This window comes from Leucopleurus acutus (assembly GCF_964270905.1).
Source record: "Leucopleurus acutus genome assembly, chromosome: 3".
Classification (NCBI taxonomy): Eukaryota; Metazoa; Chordata; class Mammalia; order Artiodactyla; family Delphinidae; genus Leucopleurus; species Leucopleurus acutus.
Window position 1 is genome coordinate 170,887,104 of NC_139145.1, and position 15,726 is coordinate 170,902,829.

At 45.6% G+C, this 15,726-nt stretch overlaps 1 pseudogene across 1 annotated transcript; it reads left to right on the forward strand.

The window, feature by feature from the left end:
* Positions 1-9,288: 9,288 nt before the first annotated feature.
* Positions 9,289-9,808, forward strand: LOC309960618 (glycine cleavage system H protein, mitochondrial-like; annotated as a pseudogene). Its single transcript has one exon. The product of its transcript is annotated as a glycine cleavage system H protein, mitochondrial-like (transcript).
* Positions 9,809-15,726: the final 5,918 nt, after the last annotated feature.

The following is a 15,726-nucleotide window of genomic DNA, read 5'->3' on the forward strand; positions in this document are numbered from 1 at the left end:
TGGCGTGTCTAGGGGACATGTATGGCTTATCTGATCCATAGGGGCAGCACCCTTGTCTCTGGCTGGGCCATTTTGAAACTCTATAGAGATAGGAGTTAACATGCACAGAACTGAGGAGTCCCCTTATTAAACATGCAAGTGAATCTTGTCCTGTCAAGATACAAGTGCTTTCTACCCTGTAGAAAGGATGATTCCAAACATCCTAGGGCCTCAATTGGCAAATTCATCTATATATATCTATTCTGCAAATTCTCCTTTGAGCTGATGGTAACGTCTTAGCAGTTCTCTCACTAATAAGAGCCCTGAGTAAAAAAAAAAAAAAAGATCTGAATTCTCTAAGAAGAGCAGGACCCTTGCTTATGAAGTTTGCTGGGAGGCTTAATTTTATGTGTCAACTTGGCAAGGCCATGGTGCCCAGTTGTTTGGTCAAACATGAATCTAGGTGCTCCTGGGAAGGTATGTTGTAGGTGTCATTAACATTTACAATCAGTTGACTTGAAATAAACATTCCTCTTGATTATGTGGGTGGGCCTCATCCAATCAGTTGAAGGTCTTAAGAGCTAAAACTGGTTCTCCAGAGAATAAGGAATCCTGCCTCAAGGCAGCAGCAGCAGCTCCTGTCTGTGTTTCTGGCCTGCCCTTCCTGCTGACCTGCCCGATGGAGCTCAGACTTCTCAGCCCCACGATTGCCTAAACCTATTTGTTCAAATAAATCTTTTTGTATCTATTTCTCTGTGTGTGTGTGCCTGTCCCTCTGTCTGTCTATCTATCCATCCAACCATCCTAGTGGTTCTATTTCTCTGCAAAACCCTGACTGATATAGGTACATATTTAAAATATAATGCAGGGGCTTCCCCGGTGACGCAGTGGTTGAGAGTCCGCCTGCCGATGCAGGGGACACGGGTTCGTGCCCCGGTCCGGGAAGATCCCACATGCCGCGGAGCGGCTGGGCCCCTGAGCCATGGCCGCTGAGGCTGCGCGTCCGGAGCCTGTGCTCCGCAACGGGAGAGGTCACAACAGTGAGAGGCCCGCGTACCGCAAAAAAAAAAGAAAAAATATATATATAATGCAGGTTTCCAAACAAGTGCACCTGTACAAGGCATAGTCGTTCCGGTGGAACTGTCTGGTTGACTTTCTCTCTCAATTGAATAAAATGTACGGGGAAATTGCTTTACTTTCTGCTTTTCTTATACCTCAGAAACCTGGCTGAGATTAAATCAAGTTGCTAGTATGTAACTGACGCTTCTTGGCTACATGTTATAAAAAGTTTTGACAGACAATATTAAACTATGACTTTTAACTTTTTATTGCTTATGCATATGACATCATGGCTACAACTTTCATTACTGAGTCCTGTAGTTTTATGGGGAAAAGTAATATCCTTCCATTGTTATTGGAGAGGGGTCTGCAGACCTGGGGATAAAGTCACTCTCTGAGAGGGAATCTAGGCAGAGTCATGAAAAGCAGAGGGGACCAGCTATGAGTAGATACTTCAGATCCAAAATGCTTAAACCTGAAGCTGCATCACTGTTCACAACAGCCAGGACATGGACACAACCTAAGTGTCCATCGACAGAGGAGTGGATCAAGAAGATGTGGCACATATATACAGTGGAATATTACTCAGCCATAAAAAAGAATGAAATACTGCCATTTGCAGCAACATGGGTGGACCTAGAGATTATCACATTAAGTGAAGTAAGTCAGACAGAGAAAGACAAATATCATAAGATATCACCTATATGTGGAATCTAAAAAAAAAGTGATACAAATGAACTTATTTACAAAACAGAAACAAACTCACAGACATAGAAAACACATTTATGGTGACGAAAGGAGGAGGGGGGAGGGATAAATCAGGAGTTTGGGATTAGCAGGTACAAACTACTACATATAATATAGATAACAACAAGGTCCTACTGTATAGCACACAGAACTATATTCAATATCTTGTAATGAACTATAATGGAAATGAATCTGAAAAAATATACATATACATACACATACATATATATGAATCACTGTGCTATACACCAGGACCTACTGTGTAGCACAGGGAACTATACTCAATATCCTATGATAACTTATAATGGAAAAGAATCTGGAAAGGAATCTATATGTATAACTGAATCACTTTGCTGTGCCCTTGAAACGTAACATTGTAAATTAACGATACTTCAAAAAAAAGGTCTGAAGCTACTGCTCCTCCCAAGAAAGCCCCCGTTCCTTTAGCCCCCATCTTTGCTAACAATAGCACCTCCATCTTTCCAGTTGCTCAGATCAAAAACCTTGGAGTCATCCTTTCTTCCTCTCCTTCTGTTTCACTCTGGCTCTTCCTTCCCTGTGCACCCAGGACCCACCCCCTTTCAGCATCCCCGCTGCGAGCACCTCAGTCCCAGCCACCATCACCTCTGCCTTGAGTTCAGCCATAACAGCCTTGTTACATACAGACTGAATCTGTGCATCCCCCCAAATTCATATCTTGAACACCTGATGCCCAAAGTGATCCTATGAGGAGGCGGGACCTTGGGAGATGATTAAGTCATAAGGGTGGAGCCTTCATGAATGGAGCCAGGGCCCTTAAAAGAGGTGCCGGAGAGCTCCCTGGCCCTTTCTGCCATTGGAGGATGTGGGAAGTCTATGACACAGAAAAGGACTATCAGCCCACCACGTCGGTACCCTGATCTCGGACTTCCAGCCTCCAGCATTGTGAGCAGTCAATTTCTGCTGTTTATGAGCCCCCAGGGGTGGTATATTGGTACAGCGGCTGGCCCAGCTCCCCTGCCCTGTCTGCCTCCTCTGCCTAGCTCTGGCCACATTGGCTTCCTTGCTCTTCGCAAGCCCCCCAGGCTCCCACCTTAGATCTTTGCCACGGCCCCTCCCTCCGGCCACCACCCTCCTCCACATATTCCCCAGGCTCCTTCCCTCCCCTCTGTCTCAGCCACGCCCGCCTCGGTAGCCCTGATCAGTACGCCTTTCTCTCCTCCACGATCCTGATGCCCCCAGTCCTGCCTGAGTCTGTCATTCTTCTCCCTACAGCACTTTGCAACTCCCAGCGTGCTGTGGAATTCACTTCTCTACTGTGCTTACTGTTTCTGTTCTGTCTTCTTCCACAAATGTAAGCTTTGTTCACTGATGTTTGCACAGTGCCCGGAACACACACACGGTAGGTCTTCATTAACTGTTGGTTGAGTGAATAAATGAAGGGTGAGTAAAAGTACTTTGTACTTGGCATGGGCCTGGGGCAAACAGGGACTGTTCCTACAACCACGTGTGATGGACAATCAAGGATGCACTGGTCAACCAGGCCAGGAGCCAACAGGAAGAAAGGATGGCTCCAAGAGATGAAGAAGTTGGCACTGACCAAGGGAAAAGGAAGCTCCCTGGCAACCAGCCTCTCGAAGGCCAAGCGATGTCTCCTTGGAGAACACCTTCTCCCCTTTGCGCTTATTTCACATTCAACCGAGGAAGTTCTGACCAATAACAGAGGCTTTTGGGTACCAGAAGGGGTGCTGGGACAGGAGGTCTTGTTATTTTGGCTGATGGACAGAAAGATCCCCAGTTGGATGTCTCTCGGTGGCGCTCTGACTGGTACCTTGTCCCCGTGGCTGGTCCTGCACTTCCCCTAAGCAGACCTGTGGTTGTGAAATATTGCACTCCACTCTCTGCCTGCCCAACAGCCTGTGGCCTCCTCTCCACAGTGCCCGGTGGTCGGGGAAGAACAGACACTTTGGGAGAGCAGTTCTTGAGCCCAAGGCGCTGCCACTGATACCCTGAGCCCCTTGGGTCAATGTATTACAAAGGGAAGCAACCACAAAGCCCAGCATCGGCCTGCATGCTAGGTTCCCTGCAGGAAGGGAGGACAGTCCAGTCCCCAGCTCCAGAGATTTCGAAGAGCCGTTCCATCCTTGGGCCAGATGTGGTCCCTGCAGAGATGCAGAGAGCTGTTTGTGTGGATGGAAGGTAGCACCAGACCTGAGGTGGGCAGCCTGAGCTGTCACAGCTGAAGCCAGAACCCATTGTGCCACTGCCCTGTGTCCAAAAAGGTGGAAGGAAGGAAAGAGGGAAGGAGGGAAGGAGGGAAGGAAGGAAGGAAGGGAGGAAGATAGGAAGGAAGGAAGGAAGGCTGGAAAGAAGGAAGGATGGAAGGAAGGAAGGCTGGAAGGGAGGAAGGCTAGAAGGGAGGAAGGATGGAAGGGAGGCAAATAATTGCTCACCTCCCTGAAATAAAAATAAATATCAATATTTATTACCAATATTGAATATGAAACTAACAGCTGTTCTGTGTGTTACTGGTGAAAACACAGAAGTGCGTGGCACGGCTCTTACAGTCACTTTTCTCTTAGGGGGAGAACATGAGAAACAACCATGGAAGAGCCCACTGAATCACTCTGTACAAATGACAAGTGTTACTTTGAAGAAGGCGAGTGAGGAGAGGTCAAGTTCACTGAAGAAGGCTTAATCAATATCAGAAGCAGGCCCTGAACTGGGCTAAGAGCCGCCTTGCTTGCGGGGTGTCCCTGTTTTGGCTGCTCAGATACTGTCTCATTTAATGTTTTTTTTTTTTTGCGGCACACGGGCCTCTCACTGTTGTGGCCTCTCCCGTTGCGGAGCACAGGCTCCGGACGCGCAGGCTCAGCGGCCATGGCTCACGGGCCCAGCCGCTCCGCGGCATGTGGGATCCTCCCGGACCGGGGCACGAACCCGTGTCCCCTGCATCGGCAGGCGGACTCTCAACCACTGCGCCACCAGGGAAGCCCTCATTTAATCTTAACAACAACTCTGCAAGGGAACTACTATCGTTCCCACTTTACAGACAAGGAAACTGAGGTGCAGAGCAGTAAGGGATGTGAGGAATCCCGTAACTGGTGAGGCGTGGGGCTGGGAGTCTGTGCAGAGCTCCTGGCTCTTACTGTAGCACCACACTGGCCTCCACCAGTGGAGGGCAAGATGTGAGAAAGGGATTCTAACCTGGCCTTGAGGGGAGATGCTATGGCAGGGGTGCACCCCTCCCCAGGGCCTCTGACGTCCTTGCCCACTGCATGGCCTGCAGCAGTGGCCAAGGCGAGCTCCAGGACGGTAGTGGCGACACAGTCGGTAGAGAGAGGAAAAGAGAGTGGGCCCTCAACACACACACACACACACACACACACACACACACACAGAGCAGCTCAAGGCCCAGAGAAGCCCCGCTGTTCCGTTGGTTCTCTCCCTTCACCATTTTGAAGTAAATTAACTATAATGCATCAGGTTAAAAATGTTCCCCTACCTACTTACCGCCTCTATTGGAAATTACAGTTGCCAGATCCAACACAGTGAATTCAGGCAGGGATATAAATATTTAAAGAAATTCAAAAGCAATGTCTTTGAAAAGTGAAGAATTACTCCTTGAAAACGATCACTACTGCATTTATTATGGGGGTCACAGATTAAGGTATTTTATAATAAAATATGTCTTAAGGGTATTTTTATTTATTTTTTTTAAGAAAACCTATTTCCTTTTAAATTTTTATTATTTATTTATTTATTTATTTATTTTTGGCTGTGTTGGGTCTTTGTTGCTGCGCGCGGGCTTTCTCTAGTTGCGGCGAGCGGGGGCTACTCTTCGTTGTGGTGCGCGGGCTTCCCATTGCGGTGGCTTCTCTTCTTGCAGAGCACAGGCTCTAGGTGCGTGGGCTTCAGTAGCTGTGGCTCGCGGGCTCAGTAGTTGTGGTGCACGGGCTTAGTTGCTCCGCGGCATGTGGGATCTTCCCAGACCAGGGCTCGAACTCGTGTCCCCTGCATTGGCAGGCGGGTTCTTAAGCACTGCAACACCAGAGAAGTCCGTTAAGAGTATTTTTAAATCCTCCTACAAATGGAGAGTAAATTTAAGATTTCCTTTTAAATGCAGGTAAGAAATGATTCACAGCAAATGGATGCCTCAGGCATATGTCAAATCTCAAAGTGGTTTTAAGATTCTCAGAGAGGTTATGGAGAGTCTTTGATGGCCAGTGACTCATCTTATTCATCAATCATTTCACTGTCTGTCTCCCATGGATAGGGGGTCAAGAATTATGGACTGTGGGCCAGGTCCAGCCTGCTTCCTGTCTTTATAAGTAAAGTTTTATTGGGGCATAGCCATGTGTATTGGGGCCATATTGTCTCTGGCTGCTTTTGTATTAGGACATCAGAGTTGAGCAGCGGTGGCTGGGACTCCCCTGACTGGGCAGGCGTCCACATCAAGGGTTTCTCCACGTTGTGTAGAACCAACTATAAAGCAGGCATGAGGGCTTCTCCCCAGTCAACTAGACATAACAAATCTCCCACGAGGAAAATGAGACAGCTCGGCAGGGACGGAGGTCAGAGTCTGAACCACATACATATGCAACTTCCTTGTGCCTTCTGTACCAGCCAGGGGCCAAGCACATAGACACAACATCTACTTGGTAATGAAATACTCATGCATCCACCCACACTTGGTAGCTTAGATAGCACCTAGTCCAGAATGAGGCATTCAGCTCTCAAGGACACCGATCCTGTGGTCAAAGTTCCATAGTTTCCAAGGCCTATTACCAAGCCAGGTGCTTTTATTCAAAGAGAAGTCTGTTGCTCTGCAGAAGAGAGGTCTTTGCTCCAAAAGTGTATGGTTCTGTCCCATGGTCCTCTTGTTGGGGTTTCCCAGAGAGGCAACACACAGGGAACATCACCCATCTGCTCTGTCCTGAGGCTCAGGTGGCAGGGCAGTTTGGATTGTAATCTGCACCTGCTACAGAATCTTCTCTCGCTCTGAAACCCCACTGAAAACTGGTGGTCTTTCTGGTTATTCTGTAGATAGATTGGACTAGCAAACTCAAACGTGGTATGTGTTGCCTCCAAATTCTGAAAGTGCCCCTAAGTATTGAATCTGTTTTTAGTTTTAAGTAGAAGTTGTGTGCAGCAACTTTTCTTTAGCCTTCAAAAAGTATTCCGGGGCTTCCCTGGTGGCGCAGTTGTTGAGAGTCCTCCTGCCGATTCAGGGGACACGGGATCATGCCCCAGTCCGGGAAGATCCCACATGCCGTGGAGCGGCTGGGCCCGTAAGCCATGGCTGCTGAGCCTGCGCGTCCAGAGCCTGTGCTCCGCAACGGGAGAGGCCCCAACAGTGAGAGGCCCCAGTAATGCAAAAAAAAAAAAAAAGATCAAGGCTTGTGTATCTATCTTCCAGTTTGATAGGATCAGATCCTAGGTGTCCAGAACACTGAATCTTGACAATCTCTCAGCCTTCCTTTTACCTAAAGACAGACCCCTTTTCCCTGTTTACCTCACTGCCTCGTGGTATTCTTGGCAAAGCAATTATCTCAAAAACATAATGACTGCTGATATATTTGCCTCCAGTCACTCTCAGGTACCTATAACTGCACCCAAAGACTTTTCCTAAGCACTGTTCTGGAATCTCCTTTGTTTTCTGGCCTCCTCACTCCTGTGACTCTCTCTCAACAAAGAGGCAGCCTCTTGGAGGCCACTGGGCTTGAGGGGCAGTCTACCCGCTCACTCACACCTTTGTCCCAAGTCATGTTATTTCACTCAGAAAGTTCACCAAAACTGAAATGTCAGCTCAATTGCATTTTATTCCCATATTTTACTGTTTGGGGACTAGAAACAGTTACCTTTTGCAGCCTTACAAGTTCCTGAATTTCTGGACTCTCTATTACCTTTCATTTTCTGCTTAAAAACAGCCAACTATTTCCTGAGTTCATCTCTTCCTCGGATTGCCTTGCCAAACAGAGCCAAGTCCAATTAAAACACGCTTCTAACATTCCATTTTCCAGTACACCCCCTATCGTGATGGGGTCTGCCTTCCAAATCTCTTCAGGTGACCCTTTGGTCGAATGATTTATCACTACATCCCATAGATGTCCAGCCACCCAGCATGCTGTTCCTTCACCCTCTCTTGCCCAGCTGCTAAGAAAATAGCCACCTATTTTTTGTCACCCAAACAGCCCACTGCAAAACAGCAATTTCCATGGTGTTAAATAAGTTACGGTAGTTGTTGTAAACAACACCCAAATTTCAGTGGCTCGACGAAGTAAAAGTTTCTCATGCACTTGATATCCAATGCAGATTTTCCAGCTGGGGCACCTCCCTCAGGCCGTGACTCAGCAATCCTGGCTCCTCTGTCTTGAAATGCTGCCATTTCTAACATGTGGCTCTAGGTTTGCTACAGCAGAAGAGGAGAAAGGATCAGGTGTGCAAGGTATTTTATGGGCCAGCCTAGAAGTATCATCTATCATATCTGCCTACCTCCCGCCGGCTGGAACTAGTTTCAGGGCCCCATTTGTGTAAATGGAGCTGGTAAATGTCATCCTCCTGGTTGCACAGGAAGAGAATTAAATGGTTGATAACAATGAGAATTATTTCTGCCAAAGACTGGTCTGAAATGTTACCTGCTGTCTTTGCAGAATCAAACGTTTCCCCCTCCACTTACACATGTCTTGAACATAATTTGTATCACATACCTGCCACCTTGTGTTAGAAATTTATTTTATTGACTCATCAGGTAATGAGTGCCTCAAGGTTGAGAACTGTCCTGTATTCATCTCTGTAGCACCTGAGCCTGAGCTCTGCCTGCTACTTGGCAAGAGCTGGATGAATGCTTGTCAGGAGGATGTTGAGAGGGGAGGGAGGCGAGTGGAGGAGAGTGGACATTGAATCTATCCTCTCTGCAGGGTAGGATGGGTGTTCTCTATTATGTGAACTAAAAATGCTGCCTGCCATATCAATAAACAAAGGATGTAGCAGCCATTAAGCCATCACGTTACAGTCTCCTGACGGTGAGCCCTGAGGGAACTCAGGATAGAAACAGGATGCCCGCCATCAAGCCCTCAGTCACTGCAGCCACCCCACAAAGATGCACCCTGAGGAGACTCAGGATGGGAAAGCACAGGATACCGGCCCCAGACAGCTGAGGTGCACTTCAAAGGAACGATTTCAGTGAGTCCAGACTCTTGCATCTTCCCATACAGAGAAGAGCACCAATTTCCTTAACTTGAGATGTCTGGTTTTCTTTAATTAACAATAATCTTTTGACATTCCCACTACCCAGTCTTTTTTGCAAAAACTCCTCTATAACCTGGCTCCCCACCTTGTCTCTTCAGAGTGATCTGAGATTCTTTGTCCCCGGCTTAAGTCCTCATTTTTTGTCCACCGGATTAAACAACTCTCAACTTTTAGGTTGTGCATTATTTTCAGTTGACAGTTTGAAAGAGAAAAATTGGGAGCTATTATAAGGCATATTTTCTAATAAAAATGAAAGTAGTGACCCCTGAGAACATGGCTCTGCGAGCAGCGCGGAGTGTGCCAGCCGTGGTCTGCAGCCTGCGCGCCATCTCTGTGCCCAACATGCCCTGCCCGCCGTGGCCCTGGGGACTGAGGGTGGGCGCCGGCGGGGCGCTGCGCACCAGCCCCGCTCTGCTGTCGGTGCGTAAATTCACAGACAAACATGAATGGGTAACAACAGAAAACGGTGTTGGAACAGTGGGAATCAGCGATTTTGCACAGGAAGCTTTGGGAGATGTTGTTTACTGTAGGCTGCCTGAAGCTGGGACAAAATTGAACAAACGAGGAATTTGGTGCTTTGGAAAATGTGAAAGCTGCTAATGAACTCCATTCTCCTCTATCAGGAGAAGTAACTGAAATTAACGAAGCTCTAGCAGAAAATCCAGGACTTGTCAACAAATCTTGTTATGAAGATGGTTGGCTGATCAAGATGACACTGAGTAACCCTTCAGAACTAGATGAACTAATGAGTGAAGAAGCATATGAGAAATACATACACTCTATTGAGGAGTGAACATGGAACCCCTAAGTAAACTAGTTGGAAACAACTTAATCTAGCATAGCTGTCTTAAATTAGTAGCTGATAGATTTTTTAAAAGCAACGTTTAGCAAAAGAAACTACTTGCTACAATATTGCCTGAAGAAAATACCCCTTAACTTCCTAATGATGTCAGATAAACCCTATGCATCTTTTTCTCAACAGCCTATGATTTTTAGGCTAGTCTCCAGTTATAACATTCAGAATTCCTGAAATTATCTGTGGTAAAACTAGTTATAAAAATTATGTAATTCAAGAATAACATTGTTATCTTAACCTTATATAATATTGTAAATTGCTTACAGCCATCCCTGGATTTGGATCAAAATACTCAATGATTTTCCCACTGGAAATAAATGGCAGTGGAGAAAAGTTTGTGAGTTGTATAGTGTCTAATGAAGAGCATTACTCTCTTAATTTTGCAATATACTGTATTTGCTGGCACTATTTTTGTACAGTGAAGCAACAGCCTTGCAGGAAAATAAGACACGGTTTAATAATAAAATATTCAACTTCTTAAAAAAATGAAAGTAGAAGAATGCTCCTTTTCATTTATTCAAGAGGGAAAATTGTCCCCGAGCCCCACCAGCCTTGGCATTCACTTGCCAATCTTGAAACTCCCAGTGCTTTATTCTCAACACAATGAACATTCTTAGTAGAGGCTATTATTTATATGTCTTTGAATAACATCTCTTGTCCTGAATTAAATTATTACCTATAATAGAAAAAACAGCTGTAAATTATGGGCATTGGACATTCTCAGGACCCACGTTGCACTCAGTACTGGGAGGGTAATGTACGGGGAGTCTGTCCCCTGAAGATTTAGGACGGCACCCCAAGGCTTCTCTTCTCAAGGAGCCCAAGAGAGAAAACCTTCTTATTCAGGCAGAACCAAGTCCAATTAACTGATGGAAATAAACAGAAATGTGGAACAGTAGCCCATTTTTGAGCTATTAACCTAGGAAACTCCTAAGGACTCCTGATGAAGCTGCACGAAGGGATTCTGAACATCATCTGTGAGGTCTCCTGGCCCCTCAGCAGAGACGAGTGAGTGTGGAAGAGGATGCTTCCTGGGGGACAGAGGGGACCAGCCACCAGGATGGATATTCCAGGAGCTGTTGGGTGGTTGGGGAGTGCGGAGGGGGGCACCACGTCTAGGAGGTACCATCAGAAGCGTGGACAGTGCAGGTTTGTACTTATCTTGACAGTTTTCTAGCAGATGCAAGTGTCTTGTTCTAAAATCAGAACAAGACTGGTGGTCCAGTGGTTAAGACTCCGTGCTTCCACTGCAGAGGGTGCAGGTTCCATCCCTGGTCAGGGAACTAAGGTGCTGCATGCCTTCAGGACGGCTAAATAAATAACTAAATAAGTAAATTAAAAAATGTGTTGAGTAGATAGACTACACTTAAAAAACTGGGTGACTATTATTGGTATATAAATTAAAATAAATAAATAATCAGAACATGTGACAATTTTCTGACAGGTAGACGCGAAGTGTCTTGAGGAAGGGCACATTTTTATAACTTGCCCAGCCCTGGCCATCCCCACCAGCCCTCCCTCCCCAGAGCCCAGCTTGGAAAGGAGATTAGCTGTGCAGATGGAGGCCACATGTGTCCAGCTCTGGAGAAGGCACTCCCTGGCTGGAGTTAGGCACCTGCCTTTGAGAAATTCATCCAGCAGAAAGCTCTGCGAAGCAGCTCATCAGTCACCTGTCCATTTTCCCTGGGCACCTTCAGCTGGAGGCAGTGGAGCTCAGCCCTGGGAGAACCAGAGCATCAGAAGCTCAGGGTGCGGGCAGCCTCTCTTACCTACCGCGGGCTCCGCCCCAGGGCATCACACATCACACGTCTGAATGGTCTGTCCGAATGGGCAAAATGCCCTCTCTTTCCACTTAGCTATTGTTTCTTTAATTAATTGACTTTACTTTTTAGAGCAGTTTTAGGTTTACAGAAAAAAATGGAGCGGAAAATGGAGTTTCTGTATCCTTCCCTCTCTCCACACATAGTTTTCCCTATTATTAACATCCTGCATTAGTGTGGTGCCCTTGTTACAATTAATGATATTAAAAATATAATTTAAATAAAGTAAAACCTAAATAACATTTACATTTGACAATTAAATTATTATTTAAATGATGAATTAAAATAAATAATTATAATAAAAATAATACATTATTATTAACTAAAGTCCATAGTTTACATTAGGGTTCCCTTGATGTTGTACATTCCATGGGTTTGGACAAATGCATAATGACATGTGTCCGTTAGTATAGTGTCATACAGAATAGCTCTATGGCCCTAAAAATCCTCTGTGCTCTGCCTACTCAACGCTCCCCTCGCTCCCAACCCCTGGCAAGCACTGATCTTTTTACTGTCTCTATATTTTGCCTTCTTCAAAATATCATATAGTTGGAATCATACAATATGTAGACGTTTCAGATTGGTCTCACTTAGCAATACGCACTTACGTTTCCTCCACGTCTTTTTGTAGTTTGAGAGCTTTTTATCTCTGAATAATATTCCATTGCATGGATGTACCATAATTTCCTTACTCATTTATCTTTTGAAAAACATCTTGGGGGTTTCCCTGGTGGCGCAGTGGTTAAGAATCCGCCTGCCAATGCAGGGGACATGGGTTCGAGCCCTGGTCCGGAAAGATCCCACATGTCCCCGTGGGGCAACTAAGCCTGTGTGCCACAACTACTGAGCCCACATGCCACAACTACTGAAGCCCACACACCTAGAACCCGTGCTCTGCAACAAGAGAAGCCACTGCAGTGAGAAGCCCGTGCACCGCAACAAAGAGTAGCCCCCGCTCGCCACAACTAGAGAAAGCCCGTGCACAGCAACGAAGACCCAACGCAGCCAAAAATGAATAAATTAAATAAATAAATTAAAAAAAAATCTTGGTTGCTTCCAAGTTTAGGCAAATGTAAGTAAAGTTGTTATAAACATTCATGTTCAGGTTTTTGTGTGGACATAAATTTTCAACTCATTTTAGCTAGGTTGGCAAACGTCTAGGAGCGTAGTTGCTGGATAGTATAGTAAGAGTATGTTCAGCTTTGTAAGAAACCGCCAAGCTGTCTTCTAAAGTGGCTGCACCATTCTGCATTCCCTCCAGCGATGATGAGACTTCCTTTTTTTTTTTTTGCGGTACGCGGGCCTCTCACTGTTGTGACCTCTCCCGTTGCGGAGCACAGACTCCGGACGTTCAGGCTTAGCGGTCATGGCTCACGGGCCCAGCCGCTCCGCGGCATGTGGGATCTTCCCGGACGGGGGCACCAACGCGCGTCCCCTGCATCGGCAGGCGGGCTCTCAACCGCTGCGCCACCAGGGAAGCCCGATTAGAGTTCCTGTTGCTCCACGTCCTCACCAGCATTTGGTGATGTCAGTGTTTTGGACTTTGGCCATTTGAATAGGTGTGCGGTAGTATCTTGTTTTAATTTGCAATTCCCTACTGACATATGCTATCAAGCATTTTTTCATATGCTTGTCACTCATTTTTTCCCTATGGGCCTAAGGGAGATATTTGTAATTCAAAGCAGAAATAATTGGCTTGTCATTATGGGAGAAATACTTTTCTAGACTGATTGGGCCAAACACTCCCTTAACACATCTTTCAAAAGTGATGGGAAATGATACTAATGCCAAGTAACATTTTCTTTTTTACATGCTTTCAAATTAGACAGTACAATCAATATTAAAACAATGGGGAATAATTGAGGCCCTCTCCAGAGGATCCTAGCCGGGAATGGAGTTTTCTCAGCCATGTGGAGCCTTTGAGACCAAATCTTGCTGATGTGCAATGTGCGGAAGCAACCAATCTAGACTGTTGAATACTTTGCAAAGAGCTAGACACTAATTAACTTGAGATAGTTCTACAATACTGCCTCCCACTTGTGTATTTTAGGTCATGCAAGCTAGAGTTTTAAAAAGAGAAAGGCAATTGTCACCTCATTGAGAGAATTGGCTTGTTTTCAATTCTATCGAACAGAAGAATTTAAATTTAGTGTCTGTGCTTGCTCCAGCAAATTCTCCATGAGCCAATATTTATTAAGACGTTAACGTTATCTCTTAAGGACCACCCTGTCAGCCACAGTGAGAGACGCAAAGAGCAAAGAGTGGTGGCTCCCTTGTCACCTTGATGGGAAGACGGGATTAATACACAGACAACAGCCTGGACAGCAAACATCTACAAACAGGAATGCAACTGCCAGAAGTTTCAACGTCCAGCTTGACCATGACGCTTGAGCTCTTTCTGTCTCTAGTTTGACATTGACAATGGGAGCTGTCTGCCCTGAAGCATGCCACCCCAAAGAAGGACCTCCTCTTAGTGGGACTGAGTGACAGAGCCCAGTGGCTGTCTGTCTGAGATCCTCAATGTGTCCTTCCAATGGTCAGTGTGTGGGCACCATGGTTCCTAGAGGCCCCCTACTCACAGCTTGAGTTTTCCTCCTTAAGCTTTGGGGAATAATGAACTGTCAGGTCTCTGGAATGTCTAAGTCAGCATTTCCAGGAATCCAGGCCAGACTCTTCCCAAATGCACCCAGACTGTGGAGCTCGACTGTGAGCTTCGTTGCTGCTCATCTTCATCCTGGCCAAGCTCTGTCGAGCATCGCTCTATGAGGCAAGATGGGAAGTGAGATGTCTTTAACACCCTTGGGCTTTGTCTTTAGCCCAGGGGCCCTTCATTTATCATGGTTTTCACTCCGCTCTGGGTATTACATAAAACTTTTCCAAATATTCCCTCCAAGATATAGAGTTTTAACAATCTCATTCATTCATTCTTCCTCAACCAACTCATTCATAGATACTGAAGAACCCACTCTTCCAGTGTAATCTATACAAAGCAGCTGTGTTTCCAGTATCTTCCTAGAGGAAATGCAAACTGAGGGAGGTACCCTGGCAAAGGGCAGATCTCTTTGACCAGAGGGCTTCATATATACAGTCTTCAAGAGATACCACCTCCCCTTTTCCATTTGGAGCAGAGCAAATGCTCACCAGGGGACTAGCTGCATGGATGATGCAAACCCTTAGTCCTCAGCCTAATGCTAAGGCAGCCCTCCCCAGCACCCCATCAGCTCTCCATGTTCCAGTCCTGTTGAATCCATCTTGCTTCATTTCTGGTGGGCTAGAGAGTCCCATCATCCTTCCTGAAAGCAGGAGCATGGTATCTAATCCTTCTTGTTCTTCCCTATATACAGACACCTGTCCATCTGCCAACAGACGTCTAGATAGACCACTAAGTGCTGAGGGATTTTTATACTGCTTCTTTAAACATATCTTCATTTTATGTAAAAACTGACTGCTTTAGGAGACCCAGGAATTGATGAGGTAACAATCTAATATTCCATTCGTATTGTATTTGACAAAGGTGAGGATTTTATAAATGAAGGTGAACATTCTGAAATATTACCTTTGAGTTCCATTAGTCAGTGGCAATATAAATATGATTTTCCAACCCCATTTTCTTCAGGGAAAAGTGGAGAATGTCATTTAAAAGAAACCTGCTTTTAGCGGTTTTTAAACTGGTTCGTAGTTGAATGATAGTGTTAATTAGATTCCATCATTCTGTGGACAAGGTCCTAGAAGTTCAGAAAGACTATTTTACTGACTTAGCAGTTCCATTTACTATCTTCTGACAAGTTGGGTTTTGAAATGACTTAAAGCAGGAAGGACATTTTGACCAAACCTGATGTTAGCACTGGGGTTAGAACAAACAGACAAAAGGCAGTTTTACAAAATGTTCTGGTTCTTTGTGAGGTTAAGAGGATGTCCTGATATGTGTATATTTGTCTTATCTGCTCTGAAAAGTTTTCCATCCTCAGTCCATTGTGGTTTTCAAAAAAAAAGCAAACCATCATACTCTTTATAATTGTATTAGTTACCTATTGC